The following is a 12091-nucleotide window of genomic DNA, read 5'->3' as shown; positions in this document are numbered from 1 at the left end:
GGCGGCATGTCTATACTTCCGGGCTCTCAGGCTGCATAATACAGCTCTCAGACTTACCAAGGAAAAAGGGCGGAGAGCTGCAGTCTACTTGTAACTTCATCCTACAACACCGTACCCAAAATTTATGTCCGGAGGGTTATTGGGTGACTTCTTTTTGCCACATCATTCAACTCTCTCTCTCTCTCTCTCTCTCTCTCTCTCTCTCTCTCTCTCTCTCTCTCTCTCTCTCTCTTATTAACAGTTAATGAGTAGTAACTGCATGTCCCTGTACATTTTGTTAGTGGTTATAAAAGTAGCCCCCCCCCCCTAAAAAAATAATAATAATAATGTTCCTCTCGAAGCTGAGTTTAGAAGTGCTATGGAGAGGACGTAAGGCCGTAGCATTCATGAAATAAGCTGCAAAAGGACGAAAATCTGGGCCAAGTTAAGGTAAAAAGGGCAAAGTAGGAGGGGCTTTCGGTGCAAACGTCTGTGTTGAACTTTCAAACACGTAATCTCTCTACCCAAACAGCTACCCTCAAGCCATATACGATCCTCCAACAGTGTCTACCAACCCTTCCATCAGTCACCAACATTTGATTGAAGGGGCAACGACACTTCTATTCCAGTTGACAGTGAATGGTATTATTTGGGCTATTTTTACGGCATAGCATCAAGAGGCACAACAAAAAAGTGAGAAGAGGAAGGAAGGAAAGATAATTGTTGTTGTTTTGGGGGAGGGATGGGAAATATGGGAGGCAGGATTCAGATCTGGTTGGGAATAAAGGAATTTTTTGCTTATATCTGTTCGTGTGGGAAGTGTTGGCTATAAGGTGGAGATACGATTCCAGGGGCTTGAATGACTAGAGAATAAGTGTGTGACTCATTTCATTGGGCATTCTGTTGAGTAGTAATCCCTCGTGTGTGTGTGTGTGTGTGTGTGTGTGTGTGTGTGTGTGTGTGTGTGTGTGTGTGTGTGTTCCCAGTTTTCTGAATGATACCTCACCCCACATGTGGATGAGAAAAAGAGGCGGTATGATAATGAGGATGATGTTGTTGACGAAGATGACAATGATGATGATGATGGCACAATATTGATGATTTGTGGCAAGATCAAGAACAACAGTACTTCCCTGGTCTGTGGTAAGTGACCCAATTCAGTGACATTATACCTACCTTTCATCCATAAATGCCAATACAGACTCGTCCAGAATTCCGTCTGCAGGGCAAATCTTAAGCCCTGCACGATACAGGTAACTCGCGTTTAGCTCCAAATACTGTATGGAGACGGTTCTGTCATTCAGGCTACTGCACCAGATGGTTGTGATGGGTTCTAATATGAAAACCTGGCCACCAGCAGTAACTGGGCTTCCACGTTGCAGACTGAGTTGCGTTCTATACTTCTGGCACTGAAGCAAGTACTCATATCCAAAACTGACACCTTTATCTAATTGCCTCATTCCACTTTCATTCTTCAGCAGTTCCATTTCCTGTGCTTTCACCATAGACGTTTCACATTTACGAGTCTGAAATACGTTGATGTGAGTAATAACACACCTTGCAGACTCTGTACTCAACTTCCTGCTTGCACCTGCAGTCTTTGTTCCATGTGTCACTCTACTTTCCAGTTTAATTCAACATCTTCTCTTTCCTGCCGCTTCAACAAGGTATTTAACTTGAGGACTTTGTTTTATATAACCCCGTCAGCGAACTTGGAGGTTATGTAGTTCTCTGCGTCTGTCTGTTTGTCTCAAAATGTTGTTATCGGATTTAAAGAAACTCTGGTGGATAGAAGGTGGGTCAAGGAGGAGCTCAGGTGTTCATCCATCCTGTGTGGGTTGGTAGGTAATTTTTTTTTTTTTTTTTAAGGCGAGGAAGAAGGAACCTAAGGCCATGAGCCCGCAATAACAGTTCCCTCCAAGAGAAAAACAAAATACAAGAGAGAGCCAGATTCAAGATCCATTCATTTTGAGATGCCTGGACACACTGCGTTTGAAAGACTGGAGATCATAGGCAGCAGGAAATACAGACAGAGAGAGAGACAGTTCCAGAGTTGACCTGTTGCATAAATGAAGGACTGGGAGTAACGGTTAACTCTTGCATTAGAAAGTTGGACAGAAAAAGGATGAGAGTTTGGTGCTAGACGGGTGCTACGCGCCCGTCGTAGTGGTGGAGGAATACAAGCAGACAGTTCAGAGGAGCAGTGACCATTGAAGTAGCGATAGAAAAGAGATAAAGAGGCAACAGTGCGTCGAAGAGACAGAGGTTGAAGGGATGCAAGCAGACAGTTCAGAGGAGCAGTGACTATTGAAGTAGCGATAGAAAAAAGATAAAGATGCAACGGTGCGTCGAAGAGACAGAGGTTGAAGGAATGCAAGCAGACAGTTCAGAGGAGCAGTGACTATTGAAGTAGCGATAGAAAAAAGATAAAGATGCAACGGTGCGTCGAAGAGACAGAGGTTGAAGGGAGCCAGTAATTGAGTACTAACACCTAGGTAAGGGTACTGTGGCCTTATGTCCCAAGATATTGAGTGAAAAACCCGTCACAGGCTCAAAGGTCTAAGGAGATGAGTGTCGCGGGTAAGCACATCATGGGGTTTGTCTCACGTTTGCCTTTTGTATTCTCTCTCTCTCTCTCTCTCTCTCTCTCTCTCTCTCTCTCTCTCTCTCTCTCTCTCTCTCTCTCTCTCTCTCTCTCTCTCTCTCTCTCTCTCTCTCTCTCTCAGTAGCAAAAGTAACACAACATATTCTAACTCTAAATTTAATGGAATAATCAATAAATTTACTCTATCAACTCTGGATCATTTTATTTTCATCACTAGATCTGAAGATATACGTAACTACCAAACACAGATATAAGTAAGGAAGGCATCCCAGAAAAAATCGCCAAAGTATAGGTGTTAAGAAGCTGCCTATAAATCTATCCCCCCCCTGACCACCCCCACCCCCACCCCACCCCTCCCGCCCTACAAAGAGATACTGATGGATACAAAATGGCGGGCCTGGACGGTAATAAGCAGCCTACACGCTGAGAGGCACACACACACACACACACACACACACACACACACACACACACACACACACACACACTTCCTTTTCTCGTCACCCTCCCTTCCTTCCCTTCTCTCTCTCTCTCTCTCTCTCTCTCTCTCTCTCCCTACAACCAAAAAAGATAACAGCTAGGCCATTTATTTATTTATTTATTTATTAACGTAAGATAGTGAAAAATTTAATATACTTGATCATCTTGAGGAAACTAAGAAACGATAAGAAATGCATCGCAAATACCTATGACATTTCCACCTCTGTCTTCCTCAATTTATGCTTATTCGTAATTGCAGGATGGGTTGGAACTATACTCCTTTCACTCTAACTTGGCCTAAAATTGCCATCTCTCCATCTTGAATGCTAAATTGATATTAGGTTAACGGTAGAGTATGCTGCTAGTCATGAAGAAGTGCTATGGGAAGGATGTAGAGCCAAAATACTGTCTTTTTACTCTAACTTGGCCTAAAATTGCCATCTCTCCATCTTGAATGCTAAATTGACATTAGATTAACAGTAGAATATGCTGCTAGTCAAGAAGAAGTGCCATGGGAAGGAAGTAGGGCCGTAATATTGTCTTTTTACACTAACTTGGCCTAAAATTGCCATCTCTCTAACTTGAATGCTGAGTTCTAACATTAGATTAACAGTAGAATAGGCTGTTAGTCAAGAAGGAGTGCTATGGAAAGGATGTAGAGCCGTCGTATTGTCTTTTTCTGAGTTACGTGAAATAGGCTGCATGAGGACGAAAATCTAGGCCAAATTAAGGTGAAAGGAGGTAATGGGAAGAAGGTGATGGGGGATGGACGCTGATAACGCTAAGCCGTACCCTCAACACACGAGACAGTTATAGTAAGTGTGACGCTATAAAATTGATGTCTTTGTAAGAGTCATCAATATTTTCTTTTTTCCTGATTCGTCTGTAAGGGAAATTTTGGGGCTTCCTTTATTTTTCCATTTTATTTTGACACCCATGAATAGAGCAAATTTGGCTTCCCGTAAAATTGGCATTGAAAAATTGTCTTATTGTATTTTTTCGCGATGAGTGAGAGTTTGTTTTGGTATAAGACGTAAATATTGTCTTTATTCACCAGTGCTTCTCTGTCTCTGTCTCTGTCTGTCTGTCTGTCTGTTTGTATCTTTCACTCCTTACATAATTTCAGAGAGAGAGAGAGAGAGGGGGGGGGAGGAGGTCCAGGAGGGGGTCAAAAAGTACTAGAGTTAATTTGACTGAACATGACAGCTGCTGATATTGAGTGGATGAGGGATGATGATGATGATGGAGAGAGAGAGAGAGAGAGAGAGAGAGAGAGAGAAAGAGTAGGATAAGGGAGAAAGAGAGTGGAAGTAAAAGGTGAAAAGAGAGGACTGAAGAAAGGAGAAATTAGGAAGAAAAACAGAGATATAGTGGATGATGGAGAGAGAGAAAGGAGAAAAGAGGGAGGGAAAGAAGAGAGGGAAGGGTGTGGATGGGAGAGAGGGGTGTGGAGGGGACAGGAAAAGAGAGGGAGATGGAGGGAGGGAGGGAGGGAGGGAGAGGAAAGGAGGTGGGAGAGAGGGAGGGAGGGAGAGAGTGAAGGGTGTGGAAAGAAAGGAGCGAGATTATAGAGGGAACAGGAAGGGAGAGGGAGAGTGGGGGAGGGAGGGAGGGAGGGAGGGGAGTGAAAAGGAGATGGGAGGGAGGGAGGGAAGGGAAGAGCGTGGAAGGAAGGGGGAAAACAGGGTGTGGAGGGAATGGGAGGGGAAAGAGAGAGAGAAAAGGAGGGAGGGAGGGAGGGGAGTGAAATGGAGATAGGAGGGAGGGAGGGAAGGAAGGAGGGAAGGGCGTGGAAGGAAGGGGGAGAACAGGGTGTGGAGGGAATGGGAGGGGAGAGAGAGAGAGAAAAGGAAGGAGGGAGGGAGAGAGGGAGAGGAGAGGAGACGGGAGGGAGGGAGGGAAGGAGAGAAGGGCGTGGAAGGAAGGGGGAGAAGGGTGTGAGGGGGAGGAGGAGGGACGGAGGGGGGAAGAAGATAAAAGGAGAGGAGATGGAAGGAAAGAGGGAGGGAGGGAGGGAGGGAGAGAAGGAAAAAAGAAAAGGAGAGGAGATGGTAATAAACTTGGGGGGGTGGAGGGAGGGAGAGAAGGGCGTGGAACGAAGGAAGAAAGGATGTGGAAGGAAAGGGAAGGGCGAGGGAGAAGGAGGGAAGGAGGGATGGAGAGAGGATAAAAGAAAAAAGGGAGGGAGGAAGGGAAAGAAAGATGTGGAAGGAAGGAAGGGAGATAAGGTGCAGATGGGAGGGAGAGAGGGAGAGGGAGGAACGAAGAGGAGAGAAGATGAAGGGAAAAAGGGAGGAAGGGAGTGGGGGGTGAGAAGAACATGGAGGGAAGGGAGAGACGGGTGTAGACAGGAAAGGGAGGGAGGGAGGGAGGAAGGGAGAGAAAAGGGAGAAGAAAAGAGAGGTAAGGAGGGAGGGAAGTACCACGGTAGGGACACAACATAAGGGCAGTTCGAGGCCTTAGGATAAACACAGGCTTGGCGCATCCGGCTCCTCTCTGAAACTCGGCACCACACACACACACACACACACACACACACACACACACACACACACACACACACACACACACACACACAATTTTTATTATTATTGTTATTTTCAAAAACTTATATCAACATTAATTTTCCCTTATTTTATGATTTATTTATTCGTTTGATTTTTTGGTTTTATTTCTTTTAGAGTCGGTTTGTTTTCATGTGACGGAACTGGGCCTAATTCGAATTCAAAATCGAGATTGCATGAAATTCGATGAGTCTTTATGAGGTAGGACTGGATCTCCTTGGTTACTAGTCAAATAAAAATATCCAGTCTGACTACACTTGGTCATCAACTGAACTGAAAAGAGTGGAGTTAGGGAGCTTTGTGTGTGTGAGAGTGAGAGAGAGAGAGAGAGAATTCTAAACCTGATTCTTCTCCTTGGTTACTAATCAAATCAATTCTCCAATCTGACTACTCTTGGTCATCAACTGAACTGAAGAGAGTAGGATTAGGGAGCTTTGAGAGAGAGAGAGAGAGAGAGAGAGGGAACTAAGAATATTTTTACAAGAGACCTGGCCATATTCTCCATTTGTCTTATCCATAATTATAAAACCATTCTTAGTTACGATATGATATTGTCTTAAGTCTTTTTATGAATCCCTCTCCTAGTACTCTGTCATTTCCCTGAGGCCAAGAGGACGTATTCTCGATGGCTCAGAGACTTCCCTAACACCTTTTCCTTAGCGATTTATTTTGCGTTTTTCGTTATTGTATCTTGTAGTCATTTTAATGATGTGATCTGTGTTATAAATATTGGTAATTACACATATGTTTTGATACGGAAAAAGATTCTCTCTCTCTCTCTCTCTCTCTCTCTCTCTCTCTCTCTCTCTCTCTCTCTCTCTCTCACACACACACACACACACACACACACACACACACACAGACTTCCTTTTCTCATCAACCTCTCTTCCTTCCCTTCACACACACACACACACACACACACACACACACACACACACACACACACACCATGAGGCAGGTTTTACTAAATATTCTCTAGAATGTAATATAAAGACAATCCCTCATGCAATTTAAATCGTTTTTATTTTTATTTTTTATTGTGTACTTCCCTCCACTCGGCACATTCGTAATTCATTCATTCATTCATCATCTAATCCAGAGTTGCCCATGAGGAGCGTAGGAGCCCGGGGCTAGGCAAGTTGGTCCTGACATTTAAGATGAGAGTGACCAGCCTCACTCATCCCTGAGTGGCATTACGTGAGCAATAAACCCCAACCACCCCTTGGATATAAACCTGCACCGGCTCAATCTGATTGGAGCACAATAATTACCCACTAAACCACCAGGCGCCAAAATTTGATTATATGGTTACCACCCAGCGTAGTAAATGGTTTCCTGGTGTACAGGAAACCATTTGGCTTGTCACTCAGTGTTGAGTCACCCACAGGCAGAAGGAAGAGGAAAGAATGAAGGAAAGAATGATAGAAAGGGAAGGATGGAAAAAAGGAAGAGAGGAAAGGGTAGGCACCCGAGAGTAGCACTTCATCAAGTGAGTGGATGGTGAGCGCCCTCACCAACCACAAATGTTCGTACTACTAATATTACTACTACTACTACTACTACTACTACTAATAATAATAATAATAATAATAATAATAATAATAATAATAGTAATTATACTATTTATGTAACAAATCTCATCACATGAGTAATACTAATCTCACCACATCAACAATATTTATCTCACTAATCTCAACACATCATTAGAATCACATGACTACTTTCGTCCACTGGGATTGATTACTTATTATTATTATTATTATTATTTTTTTTTTTTGGGGGGGGAAATCTTACTTGTAACTGATTCCATCGTCTTCAAAGCCAAAATAACTGTAACTGTAATCAATTCCACTTCAAAGTAACAGTAATCATGAATACATTATGATTATTTGCCAGTTTTTATGTTAAGATTATGCACCTCCATGTCATTTGCTTCGTTGATAGAGTGATAAGGTTTACTATTTTTTAATTTAATTTGCTTTTCCTTCCTCTCTCCATCTTCTGTCAAAAAAAAAAAAAAAGTTTATTTCTTACCATGCCTAATATCCATAATCACATTTCAACCAGCAAAACCTCGGCGTGGTAAGATAACAACGCCTTACTTCCCTCCGATAATGAAATGTGTAACTGTAATCGTATTCGTGATCGACTCAAACGCCTCATGTGTGGAATCGTAATCAGGTAGAATCGCAACACATCTTCTCTGGACACATCACTTTTACTTGTTTAATCCATCTTGTTTCACCAGTTTGTTTATCCAGCTCATCTCGGCACCCCAGTATATTTATGTCGCTTTATTCAACTCATATCGGCAGGTCAGTATCAGGCAAGAGTTACAACCCGCCCCAAGGTAATGGAATGGTGGGGACTGGAGCCTGTTGTCCGTCATTGCCCCTCAGGCGACCAGATGTATACAAGCCCAGCCATTATGCTACACTGGGAGACTCACCTACACCCGCTACACCTCCTACCATACACACAAACTCCCCTGAGCTTCAAGTGTGTGTGTGCAGGATTATTTGTTTATGTCTTTTCGTTTTGATATTCACTCGTGTTTGGCTGTCTTGTGTTTGAAAGACGTATGCCTGAAAGTAGAAATACGAGCGAACAAAATAATAATAATAATCATCATTGGCAGTAATATTATCATTTTCATCATCATCATCATCATCATCATCATCATCGTCATCATCAACATCATCATCCTGCTCCTGTTCCTCCTTCTTCTTCTGCTCCACCTGCTTCACATCATCATCAACATCTTAACCCTCTCCATCCATCCACTCAGCACTCAAGCCTCCGAAATCCCAGCTAAACCTCAAAGGCTAAAAGATCCACACATCATATTAATAAACAGAGAGCACACAGAGAGCCTAAACCTCCTCCAGCGCCGATATAATTCACAATTCTCTGCTGCATTTGCTCTTTCCTGCCAGACGAATACTTTTACGGTCTCACACAGTCGTTCAGTTAATTCTACGGCCTTAGTCTGCCCTGTTACTGAGCCTCGGAAAACGCCAGCGCCAAAAAAAATTATGAATTATTCCTTCATCCCTATCCGGATCCACCTCAAAATCCAATCAACTCTTCCTTGACCCACTGCCTACCTATCCACCAGATTTCACTGATATCCGATAACAACTTTTTGAGATATCTCGTACACAGACAGACAGACAGATACGGGTGAGTGAAAAACCTCCTCCAGCATCTTTGACGGAGGTAAGTAGCTGCTATAGAGACATGAGCCTGTATTCTAAGGGGAGTGGGAGGCTGAGTAACACCTCTTCCTTGGCGATTTATTTTACACTATAAACCTCAACATTCTCTGTAATAGTCAGCACCACACAGGAGGAGAGTAATATGCAGAATAAATCGCTGCGGAAGATGTATCACGGAATCTCCAAAGCCACCAGCCCTTCACCCTTTCAGTAAAACGACGCTTATTTATATGTTTATTTTTTATTATTGCCTCTTACGTATTTTGGAAAGAATTTTTAAGGAAGAAGAAACTATAAAATCTTTTCAGTACGATTATGTCATTGTATTATTGCTCCTACCACTTTTTTGTATTTTTCTATCTTTTATTTTCTCTTTCTTTCATTATTTTCTTTCATTTTTGCCCATAGCCATTTTTTCGTTTCTCTCTACCCGATTTGTATAAGTGGGAATTAAGGTGATGATGATGATGATGATGATGATTGATGATGATTAGTGGGTGATATCACTGTGGATGAGAGTTGAGGTAGGGAAGTCAAATGATGATGATGATGATGGTGGTGGTGGTGGTGGTGGTGGTGGTGGTGGTAGTGGCATTTAGATGATGATGATGATGATGTGATGACAGTAGATGATGATATTTTAGCGTGTAATGAGATATTTAAGTGTGGTCAGATGTGGTGGTGGTGGTTGTGGTGATGAGAGGAAGTGACATGAAGATAATGATGATAATGATGGGATATATTCTGGTGTGTGGTGAGGCAGGTAAATGTGGTGGTGTGGTGGTGATAGTGGTGATGATAAAATGTGGTAGCAGTTTGTAGTGGGTGATGATGATGATGATGATGATGATGATGATGATAAAGACTGGTGATATTTTTGTGTGCGGTGCTCCAGGTAAGTGTGGTGTAGTGGTGGTGGTGGTAGTGGTGGTGGGAGGAAGTGGTAGGAAGAGGGGTGGTTAGGGGCGTGAGAGTGAGGGATGTCCGCTGATTGTCTCTCTTTCTCTCTCTCTCTCTCTCTCTCTCTCTCTCTCTCTCTCTCTCTCTTAAAATTTCTATAATTAGAGAGAAAGGCTGGATCACCTTGGAAGTACCTTGGGGTCTGTGTGGTCTGTGTATCTATAATGCTCTCTCTCTCTCTCTCTCTCTCTCTCTCTCTCTCTGATATACACATTCCCTCCCTTGTCACCACTCCCTTCCTCCCTTCATTCCTCCCTTTTTTTTCTCCTTCCCTCCCGCCCCCTCTTCCTCCCTCATTCCCTTCCCACCTCTCTCATTCTCTTCCTCCCTCTCTCCCTTCCTTCCTCCCTTAACCCTTTAATTACTACACCCCTTTTACTCTAACTTGGCCTAAAATTACCATCACTCCATCTTGAATGCTGAGATAGATTAACACCAGAATATGATGCTAGCCACGAAGAAGTGCTATGGGAAGGATGCAGAGCCGTAGCATTCTTTCTGCCATTGAGCTACGTGATACAGGCTGCATTAGGACGAAAATCTGGGCCAAGTTAGGGTGAAAGGAGTACAGTAATCCGTTTATATATGCTGAGTAAATTCGTCTGGCACTAATAATGGGTAAAAATAAGTTGGCTATAATGAAGGGTTTATCGGGGAAATATTAACTCCTTCAGTACGAGATTTTCCTCTTAGATAAATATATTTGTTTGAAGGTGAGTTTAATTGGCTATATAAGGGGATGTTGTTGGGAGAGAACTACACACACACACACACACACACACACACACACACCCTCCTAACTCCCACCCCATCTACCCCCACACACATACACATATACCCCCTCCACCCACACACCCACAACCCCAGCCCCCCCCCACACACACACAACTCCCACCCCATCCACCTTCCACACATACAAATATACCCCCTTCACACACACACACACAGCCCCACACACTCACCCCCCCCACATACACACACATACACACACACACACACAGAAAGAGTGACGTGTGTGAGTTAGAGTTTGTTCCACTAACTGACCTAACACCACCATCATCGTCACAGTGTAGAATATCACACTCTTTTCATGAATTCAGAAAAGAAAGAACCCAAGGCGTGGAGCATGACAGACTGCTTCCAAATAAACCTGAAAGAAAGAGATGAAAAGAGAGGCAGGAAAAGAAAGAGAGGAAGAAAGAGAGAAAGAAAGATTAAAGATTGGCTCATTTCGAGATACCTGGCCAAGCTGATAGACAAATATTAATCAGTCATATGAAGAAATAAAATGATGAGGAGGAAGGATTAGGGAGCTTCCTAGGCCCACGAGAATATTGAAGACCCATATGGAGAGAAAAGTTAAGGGAGACTCCTAAGGCTACGAGATTATTGAAGGACCATATGGAGAAATTAAGATATGGGAGACTCCTAGGGCCACGAGATTATTGAAGGACCATATGGAGAAATTAAAGGGGAAGGGAGACTTCTAGGGCTACGAGGATACCTGCGCAGTGTCCTCGTCGGTGAAGGAAGCTCCCTAACACCTGTTCGTAAGCGATTTATTTTGCTTATAACTCCTTACTACCCTCTTCTCTTAAATCATTCCAGTACCTGCATTTTCAGCCTAAATCACTTACATATTGATGCTAACCAGCCTTATCCGAAAATAAATCGCTAAAGAAGAGGTGTTAGGGACGGAATGGTTGTTATTACATTACCAGGTCTGATCGTCAGAGAGAGAGAGAGAGAGAGAGAGAGAGACAGACAGACTACGTACCCTACAGACTACAAGGAGAAAATATAGAGCGAAAGCCAGCAGACTGCCTACGGGCCTACCTCTTCGTGTGTGTGTGTGTGTGTGTGTGTGTGTGTGTGTGTATAGATGGCGTTTGTCTGTGTCTAATAGGAATGCTTGGTGTATGTGTGTGTGTGTGTGTGTGTGTGTGTGTGTGTGTGTGTGTGTGTGTGTGTGTGTGTGTGTGTGTTTATTTGTTTGTTTGTTTGATGTGTGTGTATATAGTGTTTGTCTGTGTCTAATAGGAATGCTTGGTGTGTGTGTGTGTGTGTGTGTGTGTGTGTGTGTGTGTGTGTGTGTGTGTGTGTGTGTGTGTGTGTGTGTGTGTGTTTGTTTGTTTGATGTGTGTGTATATAGTGTTTGTCTGTGTCTAATAGGAATGCTTGGTGTGTGTGTGTGTGTGTGTGTGTGTGTGTGTGTGTGTGTGTGTTTATTTGTTTGTTTGTTTGATGTATGTGTATATAGTGTTTGTCTGTGTCTAATAGGAATG

The sequence above is a fragment of the Coenobita brevimanus genome, chromosome 44 (genome assembly GCF_032717465.1).
Source record: "Coenobita brevimanus isolate Jiangsu-jjx chromosome 44, ASM3271746v2, whole genome shotgun sequence".
NCBI lineage: Eukaryota > Metazoa > Arthropoda > Malacostraca > Decapoda > Coenobitidae > Coenobita > Coenobita brevimanus.
This window is presented reverse-complemented; position numbering follows the sequence as displayed.